At 39.9% G+C, this 13,822-nt stretch overlaps 1 protein-coding gene across 1 annotated transcript in view; it reads right to left on the bottom strand.

The window, feature by feature from the left end:
* The window catches only part of NKAIN2 (sodium/potassium transporting ATPase interacting 2), a gene marked incomplete at its 3' end in the record, with an annotated part of 585,648 nt that extends 572,061 nt beyond the window's left edge, over positions 1-13,587 (bottom strand). Inside the window, exon 1 of the transcript XR_014582403.1 lies at positions 13,406-13,587. The remainder of the gene's footprint in view (positions 1-13,405) is intronic.
* Positions 13,588-13,822: the final 235 nt, after the last annotated feature.

Genomic DNA, 13,822 nt, shown 5'->3' with positions numbered 1-13,822 from the left:
GAAAAAAAAAGAGTTGAGTCAATATTTTAAAGCTCCTGTACATTTAGCAGAGTGCTACACAAGGTGTGCATGGAGGCGGGCAGTGTGTAGGCATTCTCTCTACACTAGGCACCTAATTTAGGACCTGATATTCTGTATCAAGTTCGTAGTGATGCTAGTTCTTCCAGAGCATGATTTAGAGCACCTAAGTTAGGTTTGCCAAATACTAATAAAGTGAATGAATTCGCCCCTTGGGGCACCTGCCTGCCTACATCACCTTGATAGGCAGCCTTGGCACAGAGGTAATTAGTATGAATTCCTCTCAGGTGCTTGCAGGGGTGGGAAAGAATGGCAACGAATAAAGAAAGAGGTACAGAAAATGACACAGATCTCCAATATCATGCACTAGAAATACCCACTTTAAGATGATACTAGCTGTCTAGTGAAAGAGCTTGTACTACTTCTACAGTCATAGGATGACTGTAAAGTAGACACAAGAAGAAAGGGGTTATAAAAGAAAAAGAAAGAAAAAGCAAAAAAAAAATGTAATATTTTACAAATATGAGTACTCTTGTTAAAATAACTTTACAGATGCACATCTTCCCTAAGTCATTATTAAATGCCTATGGACTGCACTTCCCCTTTCCAAGGCCACCTTCTTTATGGCAGCACTGCTCACGGCATGGGCTATCCATTAAAACCACTGTCCTGTAAAGCATTCTTCATGAAATTAGCATGCTAATAATGTCAAAGCAAATATTTTTCTTACACTGCAGGAACATTAACTGAAATACAAGATTTTCTAACCCATTTTTAATAGAAAATGATGATGGTCTAACATTCCTGAAATGTAGAGGCAAAGCATGGAAGGAAAATCTAGGCAGATCAATATTACAAAAAGAACTGCCAATCAGAAATATTTATGCAAATTTGTAAAACTACTTTTCAGCTTACTATCAGCTCATGTAGAGACAATTATTGATCAATATCCTGTTAAGTAAAACATAATTCTAGAGATTTATTTTTTTGTCCCTCACCTTAACCTAAGACCTGCTGATTTTTAATTGAAATAAATAAATATTCACTAAGCACATTTTATCTTTATCAAATTTGATGTTCTAAAGGGATTCATGTGGCTGTGTTAGCATACTGACCTTATACAAGTTCCAGCATGGCTACCATATAAAGCACGGTACTTTTAGTAGAAATAAATAGTTACCATTGCACATTCGGGTCTAGGTTGACCCCTGTGTAAGGGGGAGAACAAAACCACACCACTCTAGGAAAGATCTGCACAATTAGGAAGACAGAACTAGCAGGGACCACAACATTCATCAGGTCAGGTTCCTCACAAAGGCAGGTTGACACCACACACAAATGCCCCTAGAAGATTACCCATCCTCAGCAAGTATGCCTCAGCACACTCCTCCCAATAAATTTCCCAATTTTCGAAATGGTGTAACAGCTCTAAGCTACAAGGCTCCACTAAAGAAGATCTGAGACAACCTGGTGCCAGTCTCAGGTCTCTGCATGAGACAGAGCTTTCTTACCTACTTTCCTAATGGATTATATGAATGAGAAATTGATGCATTTCACTGTGAAATCGTTTAACACTGAAAGACTTGGGATGTGGGTAAGAAGAATGCCCCTGTTCACAGCTTATACAGAGTTTGCATATCCTGTATCTTCCATTTGTGACAGACATACCTTCCAAACTGCCTCAGACAAGTCCGTTCTAAAGCACATTTCAGGCACTTGTTGGCATTGTCAGCTTTCATTTTCACAGATTTAAAATACCTGAGACCATTAACACCCCACCCCAGTCCCTGCCCCCAAGTTTACCACTGACTGTGCTGTTATTCCCCAATTCCCAATTCTCTTTCAATGATCCTACCAGTCCAGCTGCGAGAGAAAATAAATGCCCATAAATGCCACCCCCCACCTACCCCCCCCCCCATGCCATTATTTTTGGATGTGTCAATACCTGTGCTGAGTATCAGAGCAGCTAGGATCTTCAGTTCAACCATTCTCCAGAGACCTCAAACTGAAAGGTAGTAGGGACTCTCTAACATAAATCTAGGTTTTCCTATTCATATAAAAACATACCAGCAGTGTATCAAAAGCCAGCTATTCTAAATGGTATAATCATAAAAAGAAATGTCAAATATTCACTGTTCAATCCATTCATCGCTGTGGTTTTGAATAACCGTCTTGTCTTAAATTAGTAAGGAAACTGTCAGGAATAGATGCCGCAGTGTGCAGAATATCTTTTTTTCACCTTCCAAGAAAAGTCAGGGTTTGTTTATACCCAGAAGTCCCATTAGTTACCCCAAATACTGCAGAACTTCTAATTCATTTAAACTTTGAAAAACAAATCTAAACCAGGAACAAAGGAAAAACCTACACAGAGTCATGTTTACATTCACTAAGCCATTCTGAGCTGCACACTATGCAGATCTGAGCTAAGAGAAGCAAGTGCTTGAGGATGTGCACATGCAATTCATTGCAAAAGCCAAAACGCCAAGACGTGGCTCTTAAAGATATGTTCTTGGGCTCGGTCAACAATCCTTGCTGTTTATTGGAAATACTTTTTCTGGTTGAGTTTATATTAGCTCTTAACTGCATTACAGTGGAACTGTGCCATGTCTATATCTGTCTTTGATACCAATCGGCCCAATTTTCACAGAAGCGACAGCAGCCAAAGCACCATTACACTACCCAAGGAACTCTGGAGAAGTTGCTTGGCACCCGTTTTTAATTCTGCTGGAATTAGAGAGAGATTGAGAAGTTACCATAAAATGCTTACAACTTGGAAATATCCCGGTGCACCAATATTCCTTGAGGCTGCACTATCTTGACAGGGACCTGAGTACCTTGCTTTCTAGTGAAGGCACTCAGCATGATCTGAAACACTCAGATGTTGGTGCCTTTCTTGCTCATCTGTTACAAGGGCTAATTAAAAATTGCTGGAAGTTCCAAGCATCCTTACAGGCACTGCACTCTTGACAAGCACGTGAATAGCCCCAGATTCATCACTGCTTCGTTCCTGTTTTACACCTACATTAATTAACTGAAACCATGAGTGCTCCGGCATTCTACTTTGGTTTAGCACAGAGAATGGTTACACTTGTAACTTCTATTATCATCAGTGGTAGTTACGTATATGTGCTGGGCAGAAAGGAGCAGCTGTCCTCTAATAAGGCACTAGTCATGACAAATATAATACTGACATGGGACCCACATAATTGTCTTTGTAAGCACACTACAAAGCAAGAATGATTGCAAATGCCAGAATCCACAAAAACTGCAACATTCTCCCTCCACTTTTTTATTTCAATTCGCAGAGAACAGCACATTTCTGCAGCAAATAGAGCTTACTAAACCAGCTGCCTTTTGTTATTGTCCTTATGCCTATCTGTGATATTATACAACAGATACCACTTTATCGGTGCCCATAAATAACTTTTATTATGCATCTCAAAAAGCACAGTTTAGCACTACACAGAACAGACACCACCTCTTCCAGTGGTTGAAGCCAGCAACTTCCTTTTGTATCTGCCTCCGGGTGATGGCTTTCATTTAAAATAAATAAATAAATAAAAATTGTACTAGACAGCAGACCTGTAAACATTCTGAGAAACAGGCATCACTGGGTATATTGATGAATGCTGCATGCAACTCCAGTTTGTTGTGGTTTTCCCTCTGCAAGTACCAAATTTACTGCTAGCTCCACACTCAGAAAAGCCAGTCTGATAAAATCAAAGACAATGAACTGTTTTCAGGATACACTGAAACCCATGTCTTATGTTAACACTACCAGTGCCATCATCTGGCATGTTACCAACTGCTGTCACTGTCTGTGACTGCTACTAGTGTCATAAAATAAAAGCTAACTGGCCTAAAGAGCATGGTATGGGAGTGGCTTCAAGGAGAGAAAAAAATAATAATAATAACTTTTAGCTAATGAAAAAAAAATGTAATCTACATTTTAAATTCTTTTTTTTTTTCAGACAAGCATGTTATTCTTTTTCACTCCTTTAGCTGCTAGTGTTTTCAATTGTTTTACTGTCATTTGCTCTTCCAATTTGAATAGTGACGTAATGACATATGACTGCCTGATATTCAGTGATACTCACAGCACCTTTGTCACTGGTGGCTCAAGTACACAATGAGCAGTATCTTCAGTTTAATGTATTTGTAGCTTTGTGAAGGCAGCAGTGACATACAACCAGCTCTTTTCTCCTTTTGTTTCTGTGCTTTGTAATGGAACAGCCCGCCACAGAGACTGTGACCAGAGAATAATGGAAAATGCTGGGCCGTTGTCGGCCATGGCAAAAATTTGCAAACTTTACATTTTGTTTAATTATTGAAGAATGACTTTTCAAAGATCCATGTATTGTTGTAAAGAGACATCATTGTATCTATCTTCTTCTCCTCACAAAAGCTTTTTATCTTCACGTGAAAAGAATATACTTGTTGAGGGACAATTAGTAGTCTCCTATGAAGAAGTTTAAAGGAATTTTTAATTAGTAAATTGACTGATGGTATGAGTCACCTGGAAGGGAATTACATTAGTTCATAAGACTGTCAAGTTTTGTTACATAAATATTAACCAGTACCTTAGCATTAAGAGATAGAGGGTCTCAAGTCTCGTTCTGGAAACCATTTTCATTATCTACTATGGAATCAATCAGAGAGACAGCAAATGTTATTCAAGGTGAGCAGGGGCAGCACCCTGGCCCTTGTTCCAGGCCTCTAACACGACTTTCATTCATCCAGAAGAAACGTTACACATCATCCATGTGTATTTTGCCTAAATCCTAAATAACAGCTTCGCAGTCTGTCCTCTCTTCTTAATAGAAAGACACCATCAAAGATGAGCAGGTTTAACTGTGTAATGTGGTAAATAAACAAAGGTGCATGCAGAATAAAGGCAGGCATTTCATCCCCAACTGGGCAGCAACTCAACGACCCAATACAGTCAATGGAAAGAGGCAGCTACCTCCATAAGGTGGTTCACAACCCACATATTACATGCTTAAATGAGACAGCAAGAATCTCTCTCCTGCCGTCTGCAAATGGTCTTGCATTTTTGCATTCAGAAAGGTGATGTAACATTTGACCAGCATCATCATTTTGACATCTCTCTCAGAAATAACAGAATCGACTTCATATGCTGCTTTCTGTACAAAATTCTACTAATGAGAATTCCTTCATAAGAAAAGAAGAGTGAAGAAACTAGACCCCAATCTGTTATGGTATGAATGCAGGATACGATAGACTTTTCCTATTCCCATTCATGTAACTGGTAACTTGTCAGTTCCACGTAACTGGTGACTTGCCAGTTGAGATGCAGGCTAAAATCTCAACTGAAAAAAAAAATAGAAAAAAAAAGTCATGTTAGAAGCTATTACTACAAATGGCATAGGAAAATCTGAGATTCATTTATGTCACATAAAAGGAACTTTACTGATATTAGCAATCAGTAGCATAATCAGTATTTCTTATATATGTTACATCATTGCTTAGGCAGCAGAAAAGCACGTTTGTGTCTGACAGACAAATCTCAGCCTCAAATGAAAGACATTTTCAAGGTATCCAGCTGTACGTAAACGTTTAAGTAGGAGGCAGTAGAGCTCTAAACTGATAAACATTTCTCATGAGTTATGTATGAATTAAAATCAAGTTTTTATTAAAAATGCATAAGTATGATCTGTGGTGAACAGAACTATTAACTATGCGTGTTTACTTTTTAGTGAACACATATCAGTAATTTTTCCTCTGAATGTCATTTCCATCAGAGGGTTATGCAATAATACAGTGCTGAAACATTTCTTAGATGCCATCCAGCTGGCACATATACATCTGGGCAGAGGGGGGAAAAACAAAGCAAAATGTGAAATGTCTATTGTCACAGTGGCAAGAAAACGTCCTTTTAGCTACTGTGCTTCTACTTTACAAGTCAGATAGCACTCAGCAGCCCCTCTCTTTCACTCATTACAATAAAATAAATAAATAAATGGAGACCAATCTGGATGACAGTAAACTATTTGATACTTTAAAAACATTGTTTTCAGCTGTTATACTTTATTTTCATAACCTTATATACAGTGGTTCCTGTCTTCCTCTCTCCTGTAGGAAGCCTACAGAAAATTACCTAAAAACCAAAGTGAGCATAAATTAGTTTCATCAGATTGATTTTAGCATCAGTGAGTGGTTACAGAATAATGGAAAGCAGTATCTTGTGGTTTTCTGTTTGTTTTGTTATAAAAGAGGATCTTCATGGAAGTGTGCCCAGCAGCTGACATTACTCTGGTGAAACCAGGCTCCTTAGTTTCCTTCTACAGTCAATGGAGAGAGAAATGGCTTTCCAAAACAGCATTTCTCAATCTGGAGATCATGTACAGTCCTTAAAGTTAGGAAGTTCTCAGTAAAATGACTAGTAAAAATGCAAGAGGGAGGAAAACATAAGTAATAAGGACTGCGAAGGGAAAAACAGCATACTATGGTCTATGATTTCTCCTTCCTGCACCCCCCAAAAAGTGTTCTTAAACGAAAGGACCCCTTTGTTTAAGAAACAACTCTAAAGAGCACTTAAACGTAGGAAACTACCTTAGGCACTCTGACGTGTCCCCTAAAGGAGTCCATTTCCTGAACACTAAGCACTTTACTGAGCCTAAAAAGATTATCCTGAATTAGACAGACCATGAATATTCTTGCCCTCCATCTAAATATGAAAATATTCACTATTCTCATTCTCAACTAAATGCCACTTAAATTCAAAAAACATAAGCAAACTTTAGAGGAATCCACTGACTCATCTTTTCCTCATGAAACGTCATTGGGTATAGTTGTCTCTTTCGGCATTGTGCTCCTTGGATAATCTCTCAAACCAAATGGAACTATGGGGCTACAAAGGCCATTTGGAGCATCTGGGGCTATCGAGGTAGTTCGCTGAGCAGAGACATCAGGCTCCAGAGCAGACATGGACTGAATCTCACCAATCCCTGAGACCAGAGAAGTTTCTCAAAGCTCCATGCTCCTGTGAAAATAGATGTTGAGACCCATGTCTAATGGATGATTGAAGACTCCCATCAGATCCCCCAGGACACTGAGAAGACCTCAAGAGGATTTAGTCTTTCAGGAACAAACCCATCCATATCACCAAGCACTTGTTGCAAACTGTATGTGCTGCACCTAAACTGTGTGCATTGCCACTGTTCAGCCTAGGACAACAAAGTCACTCAAAACGTTGTTTCTGCCTTCAACAATTCTGCAATGGAACATATTCCTGTCTGTTGACTACTGAATAATAGTTTTCTCCCCACTGACTACAGAATGACTATAGAGTGTTTCTGTGTCTTTTAAAAAGATGCTTACTTAGTGCTTTTTTGTAATGAAACTGAAAACGAAAAAAATCCTGCTGCTCATCGTTCAAGCTGCTAGCTCAACTCTCTGTCAATACAAAATTAATTTCTACTGCCAAAGACTTGCCTCGTGGCTATGCAAGTGCGATAACTTAGCTAGATATTCTAGGTCCCTATATTCAGGTAGTCTATTCAACTCCTCTCAATCTATTTAAACCTTTCCCTCCTACCCATCATCACAGTATCTGAATGCTTAGTCTGCTCACTGAACTCTAAAGGAGTTCAGCTTCAAGAAGCAGTGAATTAGATTTGCTATTCAGCTGGTCTGAAATCTTTTACCCCGTAACTTAAAACAACGTACTTGGCTTTTCTTGAAGTGTATGATTTGTTATTCGCAATTATTATTACTCATTCACACTTCTATGAAAAAAATCATACTGTACCATTCATAGTGAAAGTCAATCCACTAAAATTAAATGACACAATGTGCTGTTACCTCTGACATCCACTACTTGTATGCATCACTGGTTTTGACCTCAAGTTATCAGAAATAAACAGCTCGGTTGTGAATCTTTGGTATTTTATCTCAAAAACTGAATAGAAGAAGATTGTTTACTTTTCTACCAAGGTCTCACTTAAACCTAAAAAGGTTGCTACATATTCCTTTCACAGCAACAAAAAGTGTTCACTCTCTTGAATTCATGAGCAAGTCCCTGTTTTATATATTCCCAGCAACACCTCAAAATCGACTCCTTAGTATTATAGCTTTCAAACATACATCTGCTGAAAATCTGCTATTCATGAGATAGTGATTTTACTAGCAATGAAAAGGAAACAATGTTTTTGGATACAATGAAACCAAGACTTTCACTTTCTTTCCTATCAAAACTGAAACAAAGCAAGAAGCAGAATTTTAAAGAAGGCACAGGCACAAGTTGTCGACAGTCAAAATTTCAAAGGCCGGCAGAGACTTAAATATAAGTACTATCGAAAAAGCAGAAACCAATTTTTTCTAATTTCTTTCTAGATTGATAAACCTACAGATCTGCAGGCTAAGAGGAATAACTACATCACTTTCCATTCCATTTGTGAAGCCCATTTCTTTAATTCCCCTAGTGCTAGCAGAAAATGTAGGAACATTTACATGTCATCAAAATTTTCCATTGCAGACATTTTTCTCTAAAGCTGCTATTGAAAACCATTGGCAACAGAAACAATGAAACACAATTAAAAGAAAAAAAAATACAGACAAAAAAAAAAAAAAAGAAAAGAACACCCTCCCCAGAAATATCAGCAATTGGAAGCAAACACCAGAAGTTTCACTAATGATTTCCTATAGCCAAAAGAAAAAAAAAGCTTCATACACTAGTTATGTGGTTTGATATGCTGTTGTAAAGTACTCTGGTGAGTACTTTCTCACCAGTTCTTTATTCCATAAAACTGTGGAGTAGTTAATACTAGAGAGTCTCTGTTGTGAATATCTTCACTTTGCTCTCTGAGGGACCTCAGCTCTAATCTGGCAAACCTCACTCCCAAAAGGTCCAGAGACAATTCAATCTGCAAACTGTTAAAATATGAGTTTTTTTCCCTATGCAATATTCACGGTATAAATTAGTGCCAAACTTTGTAGATAGATTTGTGAAATAGATGAAAACCTGCCAAGTCAACCAATCCTCAAGAGTTTGAACTGTGTTTCAAACATGAAGAATGTAAACTAACAAAAACTGGCGACACCGGAAAAAAAAAGAGGATGATTCAGAATGTCCTACAAATATTCTGCCCGTGACAGAAAAAATGAACACGTGGATATTTGCTACTCGTGTTTAAAACCTGATCAAAGAAGATCAAACATGGCCCTTCATGTGCAACAACGTAACTAAATACGTGGTTATGGATATTGGTTTCACAGATAAGCAGAGAAATCACCACAGATTATACAGTTTTTGAAATAAAGTATTTGAATACTGAATTAACATTATTCAATTGTGGAAAAGTATGAAGCAAGTAAATTTTCATACAATGTTAGACTTTTGATCATTTTTTCATTAGCTCAAAGCAAAGATAAAGGTTGGGGCCTATGATAACAAAAGCAACCAAAATTGGGGCCTTTGTTGTTCTGCTTAGCCATGATGCACCTCAGACAGTGGCTTCAGCAAGAATTGTATCTAGAAGAGGCCACAGAGAGATGCTATCAGGTTTGGTGTCAGGTGTGCTTATGCCCCAGTCTGTTGGTGAGCAAAAAGAGATTTCTAACTTTCTAAATCTATGTCTGTGGAAGGCATGAATTTTCAGAAATTCATGAATTTGTGCCTGTTACAATACACACTCCTTTAGAGCATCAGACTGAATCCCTTGGAATCACTAGCTGAGCCTTTATATATATGCATGCAGCTTGTTTACAAATTTTATGTCTTAAAACTCTGCTAAAGTACCTGAACTGTACTATAATTTACTTTAAAAGAAAAAGAGAGAGACTAAGAGGCAAAATGTACAAAAAATAATGATATAAATATATGTAGATGGAAACTGAGCGATTGCAAAGGCTGAATTACCTGTCACCTAATTAGACTTGGGAGTATGGAGATCTTATTGTTTCTATCCATCAGACAAAGACGATTTATGAAGACTTAAAAGTTTCCTCAGGAAATGACACTCTTTCTCATCATTCCACTTGGGGAGAAAGCTTGTAGGTTGCAAACATGCAGTACTTTTTCCTGTTTTGCCACTGCTCTGAGTTTTCCTAAGCAGCAGCAGAGGACATAAGTTTTTAGCTGGCTTCCATGGGGTTTTTGAAGCCTGAACTGAACAATCACGGCTGGTTCACCTTTGCTGCTCCTGCTATTAAAAAGTCTAAACAACAAGATATTAGTGTTACTGATGTAAGCTATTAATAGAAAAGGAGAAACCCAAAAATAAGGAGGTGTAAAGGTCAAAATGCAACAACAGAAGATTCATTCAATGCAACCAGGATGGCTGACACAGGACAAAAAACAGCAGAGCCCCTATGCCCAGGGTTTTCTTCAGAAGGACAAAGGACAAGAGAGACCAAATTAGTATCTTTAAAAAGTGAAAAGATATTTTAAGATAATTAACTCTGTATACAGAAAGCAATGCCTTGTTCCCAACATCAGCAAAATTAGCTCTTACTTGCTGTTAATTCTTCTCATTGGCTCCAAATGCAGAGGAAAATGAGCTGTCAAAGGTTGTTTTCCATAGTACAAATGAGAGCACAAATAGAAAGGTATATGTATGTTAATAAGCAGGGGAGCAATGATCAGTATGCCCTTGAGAGCAGAAACATTCCTTGAGCTTTCTGGTAATCAGATGGTACAGTATGTTGCCTCAGCTATGAACACTTAAAATGCATTTATGAAAACAATTTTGCTTGTGCAGGGGATCCCTTAAGTTGATGTAGCTCTACTCCCGAACCAGTCTTTCAACCAGCCACTCCTTTTTGTCCATTTGTGGACAACTACATCATCTATAAATATGATATGTAACAACTTTGCTAATGAACTGCAGTATCCCTCAATACAACAACGAATTGTACAGTGTACAGAGGCTCAATGTACAGAGCTACAAAGACCATTCAGATCACCACACCCTAGCTCTGCAGAAATGCAAGAAAATCTTTTCATAAAAAATGGAAGAAACCTTTCTTTATACAAACTTTTTCTCTCTCTTGAAACAGTGTTTTCTCCTTCCAATCATCATTTTAAAACTGAGATCCAGGTATTAGTAATAAAAGATCTTCATGTTAGAAGAGCTTTTTTTTTTTTTTTTTTTTAATTTATATATAGTTATCACTGCAGAAATGCTCCCCCCTGACAAATCCCCACCTAACCAGGCCAGATGAGATGACTTCATCATCCTTTGTTTTTGATTTGCATCTGTATTAACGTGGCTGCTAATTCCAGGGTGATTCTTGACAGAATTTGCTCCTTTAAGTGGCCTTTACCTGAAAAGTAGTGACAACTGCTCCAACCACAGGCCCACCTAGGAGAGGTAAATCTCCTCGACTTAAAACTCATGACCTATTCCCACCTGATGGTATATGACACGTGAAGGAATTCGACAAGTGATGTTAATGTAAGTGCAAAGAGGTCATTTTTTCCATTCCCAACCACTTTTTTTCTCATGTAAATTATTATTTCTGCTTTGAACCTATCTACATGCCATTACACAGGCCAAATGTGACTGAGAGATTTGTGTTGCTGCTAGCATGTCCTTTTCATGCTCAGAAAACATTTCCAAATTTGTTTTCTGTTTATGAAAATACATTTGTGTTAGAGGTTTGCTTAAGCTACTCCAGAATGCAATATTTACCTACGTATACATGTATATGATACTGTAGTCCACAACAAGTCTTAAAAAATTTACACTAATGCTGCAATTCCACATCAGCTTACCTGCTCGTCCATTCCTATGGAGCATTTCTGTTTATGTTTTTACTATGAGTTTTGTATGCATTTTTGTCACCATGAGTTAGCAAATATGTTTTCCTTCACAGACTTTCAAAACAATAACATTTTAAAATCTTAGCACATTCCAGAGTCATCATAATCTCCTCGTTGCTGATGGTGTTTTAAAAAACAATCTTTTATCCATACAAGGTACAATTGAAACCATTTTCCTTTCCTTTGCAACAAAATATGAAAAGTATGCTTCTAAAACTTAAATGGTTCTAAAGAATGTCAGTGATTAATTTTACGCTTCTAAATTTCTGGAAAGGGTTACATTCCTACCATTTCACTCAAGATTCAATACTTCTATTCCAGATTCTTTTTTTTTTTTTTTTTTTTTTGCAGTGTGCATGAATAAATCACATCTGATAAGATACATCCAGCTACAAAGAATCAGATAACTTATTTGGGGAACAGCATATACAAATAAAATGCTTTCCAGAATATAAAAAGATTAAGGGTTGGTTACTACCCATGGAAAGACCACAGGCATTTTGAGTTTCTGATCTGCTAACACATCATCTTTTTTCTATGTACTGTTCTACTGATTTTGGTCCCTGAAACCTACTGTTTTTTTCTTCTGTAGTTCTCTTAGTACCTGTCTGCAGGAGAAGAATTGGCGACAATGCTGGTTGCTATTGATACCGACTAACACTTTCTCAGCTAAACTATTCACTAAGAGGTAGAGGGATGGAGTAACGTGAATTATTTCCTTCCCTCTCTAAGGTTAACTGTTTAACAAAGGTGCCTTCTGCACCTGTTCTGCCAGCACATGAGCACTTGGTCTAATGAAAATAAGAAATGGGGCGTATTTCATTGACAGGTCTTTAGCCATGTGTCACTGCAACCAAGTCCACAGGAATTCCATACATCATGTACCAGACTGGCTGACAGTGATCCAGGTACATATTACAGGAGGAGCCATTTCTTTAGTTTACTAACTTTCAAAGACAGTGACTTTTAAAGTGCCTCAATACAACTGCACACAGACTAACCGTCTTGCAAAGCAGATCTATTTTTAGGCAGTTTCTTTGTTATTGTACCTCAGCACCTACTTTTTAAACTCTGTCTAGTTTCGCTTGGTAGCTGAGCTTACAAGCGATGCCACACGTCCCCTATATATGCAAGCATAAACACATAATCGTTTTAGTTCTGCAACAACACAATGATAAAACATTAACATACGCTGGCGAGTAAGTCTGAAAGACAAAAATAAAATAAAAAATACACATCTGCAGAAGAGCGCAGACATAACAACTTCACCCCCACACACACCTGTACGGCAAACTGTTCACCAGCTCCGCATCGCCCCTGGCAGGGCCGCGTCCCTGCTTTACATAACGCCAGCCGAACACCAGCTCGCCACGGGAAGCCGGGTACCAAGTTGAGCCGAGGCTCGGCGAAACTGCCCGAGTTTACCAACTCCGCCGCGCGTCCACCGCAGCCGCCCTGGCGCGGCTCCCGCAGAACTACCTGTAACGCCGCCCCCGCCTCCCGCAAACCGCAGGGGGCTGCGGGGGCTCCCCAAAACACCCCCTCCGCCCCCTCTTTTTCCCCCCGCACCCCACCCCACCGCCGGCCGCCGCCGCCACTCACCAGCTGCGCGCCGCACACCGCCACCAGCGTGCAGCGGCCGCTGCAATAGCCCATGGCTCCCGGCACCCCGCGCCGCCGTCCCGCGCCGCTCCGCGCCCGCTCAGGCGGCGGGAGAGCACCGCCCGGCCGCCGCCCGGCTCCCGCCTGCCGCCGGCGCGCCCCGGCCCGGGACCCGCATGGGGGCGCGCCCGCCGCCGCCGCTGCCCGCCCGCCCCTAGCCGCGGCCGCAGCAGCCCCCGCCGCCTCGGCGGCCGCCGGCAGCGGGGCCGGCCGCCCCCGCGGAGGGCGGCGGCGCCGTGGGGAGGGCGGCGGCAGGTGCCTGCGGGAGCAGCCGCGTTCTGCCGCGCAGCCCCAGAGGCATCTGGGCTGCGAAGTTTGCCCCCCTTCAACTCCGCTCGCGAAGCGGCCGGGCTCGCA

The sequence above is a fragment of the Anser anser genome (genome assembly GCF_964211835.1).
Source record: "Anser anser genome assembly, chromosome: 3".
Taxonomy (NCBI): domain Eukaryota; kingdom Metazoa; phylum Chordata; class Aves; order Anseriformes; family Anatidae; genus Anser; species Anser anser.
This window is presented reverse-complemented; position numbering and strand designations above follow the sequence as displayed.